The 15,649-nt window shown below is 45.2% G+C and overlaps 1 protein-coding gene across 1 annotated transcript in view; it reads right to left on the reverse strand.

The window, feature by feature from the left end:
* LOC124803291 (E3 ubiquitin-protein ligase TRIM9) overlaps window positions 1-15,649 on the reverse strand; it is a 173,710-nt gene that overhangs the window by 73,349 nt on the left and 84,712 nt on the right. The window lies entirely within an intron of this gene.

The raw sequence follows: 15,649 nt of genomic DNA on the forward strand, positions 1-15,649 counted from the left end.
CCCCCCGTGCAAGAACTGTAATGTTATGTCATTCTGTCCACTATACTGACTATACTGGACCGCTCTGTACTTCATGCAGCCAACAGTAGTTACGAAAGTGCCATGTTAAATAACTACAGCTTCTGCAATAGAATAGCAAAGAGAGTTCGAAGTACAAACATAAGTTCTTAATGAAAAATTGAAACACTAAAAGCCCAACACTATACATCCAGCAGCAGTTACAAAAGATCCAAGTTAACATTAGCGTAATTTTCATAACAGAACAATGATAAGAGTGTAAAGTACAAAGATAAGATTTTAATATAAATTAAAAACATATAATTACTATCCAGGTTTCCATCTGGGCCGCTCCGTAATGAAAAGACATCGGCAGCAAATTAAAATTGAAACATGAACAAAGGCGTCGTTTACAAAGATCAGTTCTTAATGCAAAGGAAAAACACACAGACGTTCCAGTTTTCGAACTCGTGTTGTTCCAACGAAGTACAAGCTCCACACAACTTAAAGGTCCAAGCTGAACATCGGCGTCTTTTAAATAGTTCGTGAGCAAATAATATCTATATACAGGGTGGTCCATTGATCGTGACCGGGCAAAATATCTCACGAAATAAGCGTCACACGAAAAAACTACAAAGTACGAAACTTGTCTAGCTTACATGGGAAAACCAGATGGCGCTATGGTTGGCCCGCTAGATGGCGCTGGCATAGGTCAAACGGATATCAACTGCGTTTTTTAAAAATAGGAACCCCCATTTTTATTACATATTCGTGTAGTAAGTAAAGAAATATGAATGTTTTAGTTGGACCACTTTTTTCGCTTTGTGATAGATGGCGCTGTAATACTCACAAACGTATAATCCGCAGGTTCAAAGGAACTTCCAGATACGGTATAGGAAGCACCCAATGTCGCGGCGTTCGATACGCCGGTCGTACAGGATCTTTATGCACACAGGAAGCGTTGATGTACAACATTATACTGGACGACGCGGAACAATTGAAGCCTCACGGTTGGCCTTGCAAAGTTCATCGCAGAAGTCTCTTCGGAGGGCGTCGCAAGAGCCGCGAATCCCTAAGGCGGCAGTGCACCGTTTCCCTCGCACGCGTTTACAGATGTATTCACACCGACGGCAACATTTGCACTCATTGAAACCAGATGATAAGCCACAGCTTATACAGTTCGCCGTGGACGTCATTCGCCGTATAGCGGAGGATAGAAATTTTCTAAACAACTTGGCATTTTCTGGTGAAGCAACATTTCACTTGTGTGGTAAGGTATACGAACACAATGTTCGCCTCTGGGGCACAACACACCCGCATACTGTGACGGAAGATATACGTGACAGCCTGGAAGTGAATATGTGGTGATGTTTGACGGCTGATCGCATTGTAGAATAATTTTTTCTCGAACAAAACAGTTAATTCTAACAATTACCTCGTTTTGCGTTACCACAACTGGCTGACCGCCAAGACACAGTCGCTTTCCAACAAGATAGTGCACCGCCATATTGGGCTAAGATTGTGCGAGATGTTCTAGATCAGATGTTTCCAGATCGGTGGATTGGTAGGGGTTGTCCAATTCCCTGGCCTCCTAGATCGGCTTGACATTACACTAATGGACTTCTTTCAAGCCGGCCGGCGTGGCCGAGCGGTTCTAGGCGCTTCAGTCTGGAACCGCGCGACCGCTACGGTCGCAGGTTCGAATCCTACCTCGGGCATGGATGTGTGTGATGTCCTTAGGTTAGTTAGGTTTAAATATTTCTAAGTTCTAGGGGACTGATGACCTCAGATGTTAAGTCCCATAGTGCACAGAGCCATTTGAACCAACTTCTTTCTATGAGGGTACATCAAGGATGGAGTGTACCAAATGCTCGTCGACAACATTAGTAATTTAACGAACGGAACTGTTGCTGCCATTACCGCATTTGATAGGGACATTCTGCGCCGATTGTGGATAGAGAATGAATAAACACTGGATGTTATGCGTATCATGAAATGCGTATATGCTGCAATTGATAAATGGCGTAAAAACTTTGAGATATACTACGTTACATAAGCTAAACATGGTATGAGTAACTTAATTAGTTTGTATGCTTTAACATTCTAGAGTGGTACCGTATCTTTTGAGGAACTCGGTACATACAGTTTTTCAGATCATTAGTAAGCGTATCGTATTTAATACTATTGTCGTATTCTGACGAATTCTGCGTCCGAACAGGCCTTGGAAGGCCCAACGGTACCGACCGGCCGCCGTGCCATTCTCTCAGCCCAGGGGCGTCCCTGGATGCGGAAACGGAGGTGCATGTGGTCAGCACACCGCTCTCCCAGCCGTTGTCAGTTTTCGTGACCGGGGCCCCTAATTCTCAGTCAAGTAGCTCCTTAGTTTGCCTCACAAGGGCTGCCTGCACACCGCTTGCCAACAGCGCCCGGCAGACCGGATAGTCACCCATCAACATGCTAGGCCAGATCGACAGCGCTTAACTTCGGTGATCTGACGGAAACCGGTGTTACAACTGCGGCAAGGCCGTTGGCCTGTTCTGACGAATACTGACAGAAAATTCAATTAATGACATTACGGAATACTTCAAATTCGTAGATCCATGCACACATAAACCACAAGCCGGATAAGCAAGAGCTTGCTGTTACATGCAAACATGGCGCGTTGCCAGTGATACTTCACGCTAAAGTCGTTGCAACAGCAGCAGCAGTGGCAAAGACAGCAGTGGCAAATCTCGACAAGGAATCGCTGGTGCGACAGTACCGCCACTACACCTGCAGAGTGTCTGCCGGGGGTTTAAACGAAACAGCTCGGAAAGGGAGTGCTCGAGAAGGTATAGCTGTGGCGGGTCTCCAGCGAGGCATTTCCGCAGCAGGGAAACAGCACCTGCGCCCTCGCACAGCGAGACGACGCTCTGGCTCTCCGGCGCCCACTAGACGCGGTACGACACGGCTCCGCCTCCTCTCGCTGCCTTCCCTCCGCTCCTTCGCCGCTCCGTCGCCTCGGCCCAACCTCTCGCCGGAGCAACTTAATCTGGGCTGGCTGGCTGGCATTAACGATCCCGCTCGCGGAGCCTGCGGGACCGCTCCGTCCCAAAAGAAAGGCGACGAATTAACCTTTTACTCCCCATTTACGTTTAGACAACGGTGTTATCTCGCCTCGAGTACAACAACGGGCAGCGGTTATTGTCCGCCCGGACGGGTAGAATAACAAACAATGAGAGGCCGTTACTTAAAGCGGCCGGCGGCGATAGACGTGGCTAATACATTGTGAGCGTCGGCACGGCTCAGCTCGACCCTCCGTGCTCGTAACAACTGGCAGGTGTTGGTCCCGCATGACCCCGGCCGTCTCTCATTACAATGCGCTGCGTGCAGGCCTACAGGCTGTACACCTTCCTCCACCAAGTCTATTTTACGCTAGCTATATACATCTACTTGCTGACGACGGCGGGTAAGTATACTGTACACGTATCTTCTATATAAATAAAAATATTGATGTACGTTTGTACAAAAACCCTAAATCTCTGGAAGTTCTTCACCGATTGCTTTGAAATTTTGGAACAACGCTACATTCGAATACATGCGTGTTTTTATACACCTACTAGGCCGCTATGTGGTATATAAATACACCAAGAAGAAACACAGATGATAAACGGGTATTCATTGGACAAATACATTATACTAGAACTGACATGTGATCACATTTTCACGCAATTTGGGTGTATACATCCTGACAAATCAGTACCCAGAACAACCACCTCTGGCCATAATAACGGCCTTGATAAGCATAGAAATTAAGTTCAAATGGTTCAAATGGCTCTAAGCACTATGGGACTTAACTTCTGAGGTCATCAGTTCCCTAGAACTTAGAACTGTTTAAACCTAACTAACCTAAGGACATCACACACGTCCATGCCCCGAGGCAGGATTCGAACCTGCGACCGTAGCGGTCCGCGGTTCAAGACTGTAGCACCTAGAATCGCTCGGCCACCTCGGCCGGCCTAGGAATTAAGTCAAACATAGTGACTGGCGTATTGTGACGAGCCAGTTGTTCGGCCACCATTGACCAGACGTTTTCAATTGGTGAGAGATCTGGAGAATGTGCTGGCCAGGGCAGCAGTCGAACATTTTCTGTATCCAGAAAGGTCCGTAAAGGACCTGCAACATGAGGTCGTGCATTATCCTGCTGAAATGTAGGGTTTCACAGCAGTCGAATGAAGGGTAGAGCCACGGGTCGTAACACATCTGAAATCTAACGTCCACTGTACAAAGTCCCGTCAATGCGAACACGAGGTGACCGAGACGTGTAACCAATGGCACCCCATACCATCACGCAGGGTGATACGCCAGTATGGCGATGACGAATACACGCTTCCAATGTGCGTTCACCGCGATGTCGCCAAACACGGATGCGACCATCATGATGCTGTAAACAGAACCTGGATTCTTCTAGAAAAATAGGTTTTGCCATTCGTGCACCCAGGTTTGTCGTTGAGTACAATATCGCAGGCGTTCCTGTCTGTGATGCAGCGTCAAGGGTAACCGGAACCATGGTCTCTGAGCTGATAGTCCATGCTGCTGCAAACGTCGTCGAACTGTTCGTGCAGATGGTTGTTGTCTTGGTAACGTCCCCATCTGTTGACTCAGGGATCTAGATGTGGCTGCACAATCTTTTACAGCCATGCGGATAAGATGCCTCTAACCTCGACCGCTAATGTTACGAGGCTGTTGGAATCCAGCACGGCGTTCCGTATTACCCACCAATCCCATATTCTGCTAACAGTCTTTGGATCTCGACCAACGCGAACAGCAATGTCGCTATACGATAAACCGCAATCGCGGTAGGCTACAATCCGACATTTATCAAAGTCGGAAACGTGATGGTACGCATTTCTCCTCCTTACACGAGGCATCACAACAACGTTTCACCAGACAACGCCGGTTAACTGCTGTTTGTGTATGAGAAATCGGTTGGAAACTTTCCTCATGTCAGCACGTTGTAGGTGTCGCCACCGGCGCCAACCTCGTGTGGATGCTCTGAAAAGCTAATCATTTTCATATCACTGCATCTTCTTCCTGTCGGTTAAATTTCGCGTCTGTAGCACGTCATCTATGTGGTGTAGCAATTTTAATGGCCAGAAGTGTATATACACTAATCATCCAGAACATTATTACCACCTACGTAACAGCCGGTATGACTTTGGCACGGATAACAACGGCGACGTGATGTGGCGCGGAAGCAATGACGCCTTGGTTGGTCGCTGGAGGGAGTTGCCACCACACCTTCACATGCAAGTCACCCGGTTTCCAAAAATTAGGGGGCGATGAGCTCTGGAGCCACGTTCAATCACCCGTTAGTGTGTTTCTCGAACCATCACATTCATGTCCTTGTAACATAGCGCATTATCTTCCTGAAAAATGTCGCTTCCGTCGGGAAACATTACCGTCATGAAGGGCTGTACAATAATCCTTGGCCGTCAGGTGCATTTTATGAACTCCACTGTACCCATGGATGCGCACGTGAATGTTGCCGAGAGCATAATGGAGCTGTCTCCAACTTGTCTCCGTCCCACAGTACAGGTGTCAAGGAGCTGTACCCTGGAAGGTGACGGATTTGCGCCCACCCATCGGCATGGTGAAGAAGGTATCAGGAATCATCAGGCCATAAAACGTTCTGCCACTGGGCCAACGTCCAGTGCCGATGTGCATTGTAGCTGCAGAAGTCATAACACTGGCACATGCAAGGGTCGTAGGCTGCGCACACACATCGTTAGGAGTGTTTGGTGCACTGTGTGTTCAGACACACTTGTACTCTGCCCAGCGCTGAAGTCTAATGTTAGTTTCGCCACAGTTCGCTGCCTGTCCTGACTTAACAGTCTGCGCAGCCTACGACGTAAGACTTCGGTAATGAGTGGTGGCCGCCCAACCCCACGACCCCTGGAAGCGGTCTTACCTTGGTTTCGCCACGTGTTGAACACTCGACAAGTCGTGCTGTTTCCGAAATTTTCGTGCCGAGCCCCCGGGCCATCACAATCTAACCTTGGTCAAACTCAGACAGATCGCGCGCCTTCTCCATTCTACACACAGACAGCACGCTCACTGATGACCAGCGGTCATTCCTCGCAAGGTGCCGCTGGGAGACGCAAGGTGACGATAGAGATACGTTGTGAGTAAAAAATCTCACGCTTGTTTGTTCGATGTATTAAATTTCCGATTTTTCTGGAATTTTGACGTAACTTCGCATTTCAGTCTGCGCATGATTTTATATATCTATTGGGGTGCCATGTAGTATACAAATATATATTATGTATATTTTATATAATGTACTTTAGCTTTATGTTTTTACCCGTAATGACAATTTATGTCCGAAAAGGAGGCAGTCTGTTGCTTATAGTATTAACTGCTTCATCACTTAATTTCCAAGGCCTGTTTCCGTGTTTCCTTCCTTTAATATTAGGGGCATTCCCAGTAGTTTGAAGACTAGAAACTAAATAGTGAAGCTTCCTTTTTGATATTCTCTGCTTTATCATACATAAGTTACGCAAACTATAGCTTCTTTCACGTCACTTCCTGTTTGTTCTCGAACTCTGCTTGTAAGGTGTATTGTTAAATCTTACTTCACATTCACCTTTCCTAGGCCTTGTGTGAGTATCTTAAATACATAAACGACATCATATAAATAAGCATTCTGCAACTCTACAGATTCCATTAAGCCGAATTCTTTTAAAACAAGTTGACTGTTATCTTCAGGCCCGTTGTCGAAAACTTTGTAACGTACAATGTAAGTTTTGTCCCAACTCATCGAACAGTGATTAATCTTCTTGTTTACTTGAGATATGCGACACTTTCACTACAAGCATCACCTTCCATATCAGTATTTTCACAAAAATGCGGATACTTTGGTCCATTATATAAAGACCTCTACGTAAATGCTTAACGTGCCAAACAACGCACAGAATTACAACAATGTTTGAGAACAAATGTTTGTCAGAGTTGCGACCTGTATCATGGCTTGTGCCCAACTTTACAGACCAGCACCTCTTGGACTAAGCATTGTTTCATTTGGACTGAGTTCTTCCTTTCCCTGTACAGCTTCTTTCCAAAGCTCATTTACAGTATGAATGAAGTTTTTTTTTGCACTTACTATAGTAAGAAGTTTTGGGTCTGTTTCATACTTTCGTATTCCGGTGAAAACTGGAAAAAAGGTCAAGCTGTTTCTTTTCCTGGACCCTTCAGTTTCTTTTGTCAATTTTATCGCTTAACTCGTTTCTGATACTCCTCACTACTTTCGTCTTTCTTTGGTTTACTGTCAAACCGTAGTGAGTGCTCAGTAAACTGTTCATTCAATTCAACAGGCCCTGCAGCTCTTCCTTTTTTTCCTGAGAATGGCTATGTCATCAGTGAATCTTCTCACAGATATCCTTTCAACTCTGTTGTAGACGTGCGAAGAAACTGCACCAAGACCATGAACACTGTCCGCGGTTTTCTTTGGCAGTACGAACTACAAGCCTTCATATTCGTCTCTGGGAGTTAATGTTCCAAAAATTAAATTAAAAATGTGTCTAGTCTTCCGGTTCTGACAAACTTTTTAGGGAGAATTACTTCGGTTATAAGGGCAATGCCGGAACTCGAAATACTCTACGATATTACCAAATGCGACCTCTCTGCCCTGTTACCACCTTGCCTGGCGTTTGTTGAACATAACTGGACGCTGCTCGAACAGCCGGCGCTATTCTTCAGTGTGGAGGTGCAAACGTATAAAAACATAAACAAAGGGACAATTATGATATTTTCAATCTACATCAACATCTACATTCGGTGAACCGCTTTACGTTGTGTGGCGAGACTCACTTCCGACGTCAGTGTCATCAGTCTCTCCTGTTCCGTTAACGAATGGTGTGAAGAAAGAACGACGGTTAGCCTCCGTATGAACTCTAAACTTTCTTATTTTACTGTCGTGTACACTTCGTAATGTAAATTCAGAAGAAGTAATATGCTGGTTGAGTTTTCTTAGAAAGTCTCCTCTTGGAATTTTAGAGTAATCAACTCCGTCCAGCAAAACACTTCTCTTGTAGCGTCTGCTGCGGGAGTATATGAGTATCTGCGTAAAGCTCTAGCGTTTCCTAAATGTTTATCTTTAGGTTTTCTCTGTAGTTCACGCGAGGTGTAATCAAAAAAATACGGTGAATGGATTTTTTTACCAGCAAATGCTCACGTTACAGCCATATGACGTAATTTTTCCGACAGTCTGATCCGTTGAGACAGGCGGCGTCAAGTTGGAACACGTCCTGACTTCAGGTTGCCTTCCATTCAGAAGGCTGTTGCACTCAGCGACTGTTATATTGACTTGTAAATAATAGACTTCAGCTATCAGTCGTCCTTTTCAATTCTTTTTATTGGCAGATCCAGATTTCAGGTAGAAACTAGCCATTCTCAATACACTATCATTTTTGATCCATGCATGTAATGCCTGTTGGTCGGGCTTCATCCACAGTTCATCGAATACGCTAAGGTGAGGTTGTATTTACCGCGTCTGTCGCGCATCATGGATTTCGAACGCGTGAATGTTAAGTTAGGTTTCAAATTGCGAAAAAACTGCCAGGTAAACTCACAAAATATTGAAATCAGTACATGACGATAATGCTGTAACTTTGAAGTCTGTTTATAAGTGGTGAGAGCGATCTAAAAGCAGAAACGAGTCAGTAGAAGGCGAACAACGTTCAGGACGTCCATTATCCTCAAAAACAGAAGAAAACGTGCAAAAAGTGGCAACAATTGTTCGCTTAAACAGGCAAATAACTATTCAAGAGCTTACCGAAGAACTGAGCGTTCTGTAGGGGTCCGTGAAAAGCCTTTTAACCGATAATTTGCAATTTTTTCTCACACGTTTGAGTGCTGAACAGAAAGAAATCGTATGTTAGCTGTCGCGAAGTTGGAAGATCGTCTACATTCATATCCAAACTTATGCCCTAAGTTGTAACTGGAGATGACCTTGACACGAAAATTCAGAGTTCCCAACTGCAAACCAGCGTATCTCCTCACCGTAAAAAGAAAAAGGCACATTACTCAAAATCGAATATCAAAGTCATACCATTCATGTTTGCTGATATTGAGGGCTTGGTCCGATTGAAGTTCGTTACAAGGGCAACAACTAAAAAGACGAATTTTACGAGGGTGTACTGCAACGTTTGCGAAACGATGTACGAAGAAAGAGAGCAGAAAATTGGGACAGCGGCTTCCTTCTTGATCACAACAAGCCGACACGTCACGCCTCGCTTTTAGTTCGCAAGTTTTGGCCGAAACAAGTGTTGTTCCTGTCTGTCTACATCCAACGTACTCACCCAATGTAGCACCATGTGACTTCTGGCTCTTCCCAAAAATTAAAACTGTGCTCAAAGGAAAACTTTTTGACACCATTCCTGACGCTGAGAGAGCCACGACAGAGCAGTTTGATTCCAATTTGAATCTATTTATTCGCGCCAAATACCATCCTCCTAAACACCAAAAATGGTTCAAATGGCTCTAAGCACTATGGAGCTTAACATCTGTCGTCAGTCCCCTACACTTAGAACTACTTAAACCTAACTAACCTAAGGACATCACACACATCCACGCCCGAGTCAGGATTCGAACCTGCGACCGCAGCAGCAGCGCGATTCCAGTTGAAGCGCCCAGAACCGCTCGGCCACAGTGGCCGGCTCTAAACACCCGTGAGCCGCCTAGACGCTGGATAACAAAGCGTCTGGGGCACTGAGTCAAATACATGGAGGCCCAATGGGATCGAAGAAAAACCAGTGGCTATCAAGCTACATTCCTCCTCTCAAAGTTCATCTAAAATTCGTATATCTGTTACAGAGATGACACAGTTATGGGTTCCACACGCACGTTTGCCGTCTTATTCTGTACATTCACCTACTTCAACGAAAGCGTGGAGTCTTAGCAAGTGATTGACTCTACATCCCAAGTAAATATGAAACGATATTCTACCAAACTCACGCTCTTCCTAGTTATACTGCCCTTCTGAAGCAGACATTCTTTTTCCAACATAAACTAGATAAAACCTGTTTGCCACAAAGTAGATGCCGCTGGAAATCGTCCAATGAAGAACTATCCTTATTCCAGCAGCCTTCTCCCGATCTGTTTGACAGGTACTGACCCCGTCGTACTCATCAGAATATGCCAGGTGAGAGTCCCGTTTCTGGGCAGCATGCGGGCCGACATCAGATAGCGTCGCCAGTGAAGGCATGCGGGCTTCTTTCCTTCCCGTCTTCCGGTGTGGCTACGTTCCCCACGAGCAGATGCCGTGACTGGGCGGATTCCTAGCGGCATAGCACGACGCTCGGGACTCAATTGAGACGTTATTGTGGCGGGGAATGTAACAGTCCCAACGAGTCTAATGTGAAAGCAGAACTGTTACTTACGATGTATTCAGAAAGTTGCTAACGGAGCGTGTCAAAGATCTGTAGACACTGATCACAAAGCGTGATCATCATGATTAACATGAACCTGCACTACCAGTACCCTGTAGCGAATCATCACCTAATGTAATCGTGCCAATCATAGGTTTCCCACGGAGAAATTACACGGCCCAGTAACATTAATGTGACCGCCGCCTATATTTGACGTCGACGTGCAATAACAACTCACAGACGGCGGGTGGCAGCAATAGAAGTGGAAGTTGTATAAAGCGTGTCAGGGGAGGGGAGAACGCGGAAAAGGAAAACAGTGCGATTCTAGTCGTAATGCGGAAAATGCGCGATTTATCTAACTTCCAAAAGGGCATGGTCGTTGGCTTTCGGGCCAAGGGTGGAACCATTTCCGAAACGGTTAAATCTGTAAAATATTTGTGTGCCGCCCTGGTGCAAGTATACAGCGAATGGCCAAAATGGCGTCATCCAGAGCCGACGCCGACGCAGCTGCGGTGCGCCAAGCACCATAGATTACAGCGGTGAACGACAGCTGCTGAGATGTATTCGGGCGAATAGACGTGCAGTTGTTCAGTAAGACCGCTCGCATGAACAGTGTTTCCTCAACGGCCGTTCAGAGAACATTGCTACATATGGGTCTCTGCATCAGGCGCGTGTTTAATGCACCCATGCTGTCTACTGTTCATCGGCGACGAAGGCTGGAATTTAAACGCCAGTACCGCAACTGGACATTTATTCACTGAGTGGCGACAGGTGATCTTTCCAGATGAAGCGGCAGTCGTCGGAAGGGTCGAGGCTGGAGGAGGGAGCGTTATGGTCTCGGGGATGATTTCGTGGCATTCCCTGGGTTATCTCGTCATTCTGGAAGAATGCATCTATACTTGGGGACTATGTTCACGCCTTATATGCAATTCGTTTTTCCCTGGGACGATATCATATACCAGCGGGACAATACAACTTATCACACAGCTCGCAGTGTACATGTGTTGTTAGAAGAGCACCAGGATGAGTTTACCGTTCTCCCCTATCCAACAAACTCCCCAGACTTAAAGAGAGTCGAAAGTCTGTGGTATCACCTCAATCGGGCTCTTCGCAGAAAGGATTCCCAACGGAGAAACCGAGCGCAGCTGTCACTGCACTGGAGGTGGCATGGATCCATATCCCTGTTGGTTAAAAATGGCTCTGAGCACTATGGGACTTAACTTCTGAGGTCATCAGTCCCCTAGAACTTAGAACTATTTGAACCTAACTAACCTAAGGACATCACACACATCCATGCCGGAAGCAGGATTCGAACCTGCGACCGTAGCGGTCGCATGGTTCCAGACTGTAGTGCCTAGAACCGCTCGGCCACTCTGTCTGGCTATCCCTGTTGGTACCGTTCAGGAACTCACCGACTCTCTTCCTGCTCGTATGGCAACAGTCTGCTCTGTAAAAGGTAGTTATTCAGGCTTTTGGCAAATGCTCACGTTAATGTGACTGGACAGTGTATCTATCAGTTCTGAAGCAGAGCAAAGTGGTATTTCCTCCTTTTTTAAGAATCTACAGTATTTAGAGAATCTATGGTATACAGAGAGAGTGAAAGATATAAGATTTCCTAATCATCATCATCAACACCAGCACCAGAACCACCATCATGAACTCCACTTCCAGGGACTAGGCTGTCTGCCAGTTTCCTCTTCAAAGGTTACTGTTGAGCCTTCCCCATTTTGGTCCTACCAGAGTTTCTTGTTTTTCACACTGTATCTCCATAATCGTTTCGTCAATCTTTCTTCTGGAATTCTGCTCACATGCTCTTTCCACCTGCTTCTGTATTTCTCTACTGCGTTGTTTCTCCCTTCGTTATACAGTTCTTCTCGATTTTTTTCATTCCTAATCCGATATTGACGTCCGAAACTTTTCGGAGTTTGGAAATCGCGGCTGGTTAGGCTCTACAGAAGTAGAGGGGACAACTGCCCTAGAGGAGAAAACCCGGAAGGCAAATCCTGCAGACTCAGAGGTAGTGAAGTGGCAACCCCACTGCAGTGCGAGCCTGTAACGAGACCAGGGAATGCTCAACCACTGGCACTCTTCAAAGACAAACAAACCCTGTGTGGTATCAACGGAAACGACCTAGATATACATTTATGAATGAAATTCTGTGGACTGTCAGTATTTCGGTGTTTTAGACTTTTATTTCCAATATGTGTTACGGAACGAAAGTGTCGTAGTCAGCATGCCCAGTACTCACTTGAGAATCTTCCTCAGCATGACTGCTTCACCAGGTCATAACGAAAAGCCGCAAGCGAATATCGAATACCCTGACGGTGGATCTTTCGTTTCAAAATACACCTCGAAAATAATTATCTAAAAGTAGAAAGGTTTTATACATAAATACAGAGGGGAAAATTTATTTCAGTGAGCGATGTTGGGGTAGAAAGAATGCAACAGGGTACTATCTGTTTCAAAATCGACTAAATATGCCAGATAACCTTTAACGCTGGTGATTCGGTAACGCAGTGCGTATATATGTATTTCCTTTTACAGCGGTAGTAAAGTAGAATTAAGTATCCGAATATTCCCAAATCTGGGGTGACCATCGGTCTCATAGACTGCGATGAAAGTCAGAATACCAAACTCCTCGGAGTTGCTTTTGTTGGTATCGGGTGAATGACTTCAGTTTCATTCTGTTCGTTAGGTGTCACTGATTCGTAGCAACGGAAGTGTGTACGGTCAGCGCATCACTTGATCAGCCGTTAAAGATCAATTTTGGAAACTGGAGTCACCACTTCTGCTTCAAATGGCTCCCAGTTATCCTTCAAGAAGTCCTCTGTGTGACAGACACATGTCGTGCTGTGGAGGGGCACCACAGTTCACTTTATCACACAGTGTCCACAGCGTCATTGTCGTGAGTTACATTGGCCACTGACAACATATACTTGCCGCGCGGTATTAGCCGAGCGGTTTAGGGCGCTGCAGTCATGGACTGTGCGGCTGATCCCGGCGGAGGTTCGAGTTCTCCCACAGGCATGGTTGTGTGTGTTTGTCCTTAGGATAAGTTAGGTTAAGTGGTGTGTTAGCTTAGGGACTGATGACCTTAGCAGTTAAGTCCCATAAGATTTCACACACATTTGAACAAATACTTTTTGTTAGGTAATAGCTTACTTGTACAGTTTTTTTCAGCAGTGAATCCCTATCTGAACTCGGTTCTTTTTTGTATCAAGGAGGATTCTCTGACAATGTGACCTCGTCATTAACTACAAAATTACAAAAAGAAACGTAATTGTAGTGTAAAATAATACTATTTTCAATTCTTCAGTTTTTTTACCAAATAACCATAAAAATTCATGTTTAATAGGTGTGTATTGTTTGCCCATTGAATTATATTTCGTTTTCGCCTCTCCCTTATAGAAGCTAATATAGCTTCTTCCCCCTTGAATTGCCTGTTGCAGGTTTTGGTGAATGCACACTCCTCCGCAGAAAAGTGAAAATTCATTCTCAAACAGCAGCAGCCCCCCATCGCACTGGTATTCCGGCGGCCTTGATATCGACACTCGCATATCCATCACTATGAAGTCTAGCCTCCTCTTCTACTTTAATGAACTCACCTAAATTTTCGAAGTAAAGAATCGAGGTGAGCGTTCAAAACGTAAATCTTGAGGGTCACCAAAGAGACTAACTCGTCAAACTGCATATTGGCTATAACAGCAGCGTTATAATTTAATGTGGGTGCTTCCTGCTGTCTAAGAATTCCGTATCCACCTCACTGAATGATACTCAAGCTTCCATCTCGTGCACAGCCATTTTTGACTCACAGTAAGAATCGAACGTCATTTTGAAAATGTCAAGTAATTTAACGCGCCTTTGTTAGGTGAGGAAACATTTTACATCTTTATACAAGGCTTTCATGTACTGTTTCATTAGGCCCATCTTAGTGCACGGGGGCAGTAACATATATTTTTTGGATCCATGAACTTCTTGCGCAAGATGTTCTTCTCACAACACTTTAAAGATTTTCTTCCTGGTTAGTTTATTTTGGACCAATATTGATTTCTTGCCCTGCAATCCCATTCACAATTAATATTCTTAGTTGAATGTATATATGTAGCATTAAATTGGCTTCTTCTTTGCCCTTTCCAGTTGTTCTACGGGATCGGCTATTGGTATATGGTTTTAGCACCTTCAATGTTAAGTTGGTGGTTGGATGCCCTTCCTGACACCATAACCAACACCCTCCTCCATTCTCCCTTTCCTCTCCATGGGAACGGAATTTGTGCGTATACCCCATCAGCCTGCGTGCAGTGAAACTCTCTTGTTCAAGTATGATTTCGTTTCTCCAGGTGTTTCTATATTGTCTATCTGAGGCGAGACGTGTGTAAGAGCTCGGTATTCACCAAGTCGCATGTGGAAAACAGCCTAAAAACTAAATCCAGCGTGGCGTCCACACCGAACCTCATTGTTAATCTGCTGCGCGGATTCGATCCAGTGTTAACACGCCTCGCTGTGTCCCGGAAGAGGGCGCTTCAACGTGTTCGGCTATTTGGGCTGGCCTGTCAGTAAACTGGCTAAAAATTCGTTTTGTAACATCGGGCATAAACAACAGAAAATTGGTGGATTATACGACTTACTCGTCATCGGATTAGGATTAAGTACACATAGAAACCTAACTGAAGAAATTAATTTATACTGAAGAAAGGATTTTCTTCTTTGTCAGTCCTTCGATGTTAACGGGCTACCACGAAATAGTGGCTCAAACGATTACAGTGCCATCAAACTGACAACAGTAAAAATGAAGGTCCAAATACGTGAGATTTACTGGACTTCCGCCGGCGGGAGTGGCCGAGTGGTTCTAGGCGCTACAGTCTGGAACCCCGAGGTTCGAATCCTGCCTCGGGCATGGATGTGTGTTATGTCCTTAGGTTAGTTAGGTTTAAGTAGTTCTAAGTTCTAGGGTACCGATGACCACAGTAGTTAAGTCACATGCTCAGAGCCATTTGAGCCATTTACTGGGCTTCTCTAAGACAGAAATTCCACTTGTGGCTACGTAGAGGACTAGAAGCCATGTAATATTCTAAAAGTCATCCACTTCTATATCTTCGTACATACTCCGTAAAACACCGTACAGCGGATGGTGGTGGGTACCTTGTACCACTACTGGTTACTTCCTCCAATATTCTACTCGCAAATGGAGGAAATGAAAAACGGCCGTAGGAAAGCCTTCCTATGAGCTCTGATTTCTCGTATTTCAT

Source organism: Schistocerca piceifrons, chromosome 6, assembly GCF_021461385.2.
Source record: "Schistocerca piceifrons isolate TAMUIC-IGC-003096 chromosome 6, iqSchPice1.1, whole genome shotgun sequence".
Taxonomy (NCBI): Eukaryota; Metazoa; Arthropoda; class Insecta; order Orthoptera; family Acrididae; genus Schistocerca; species Schistocerca piceifrons.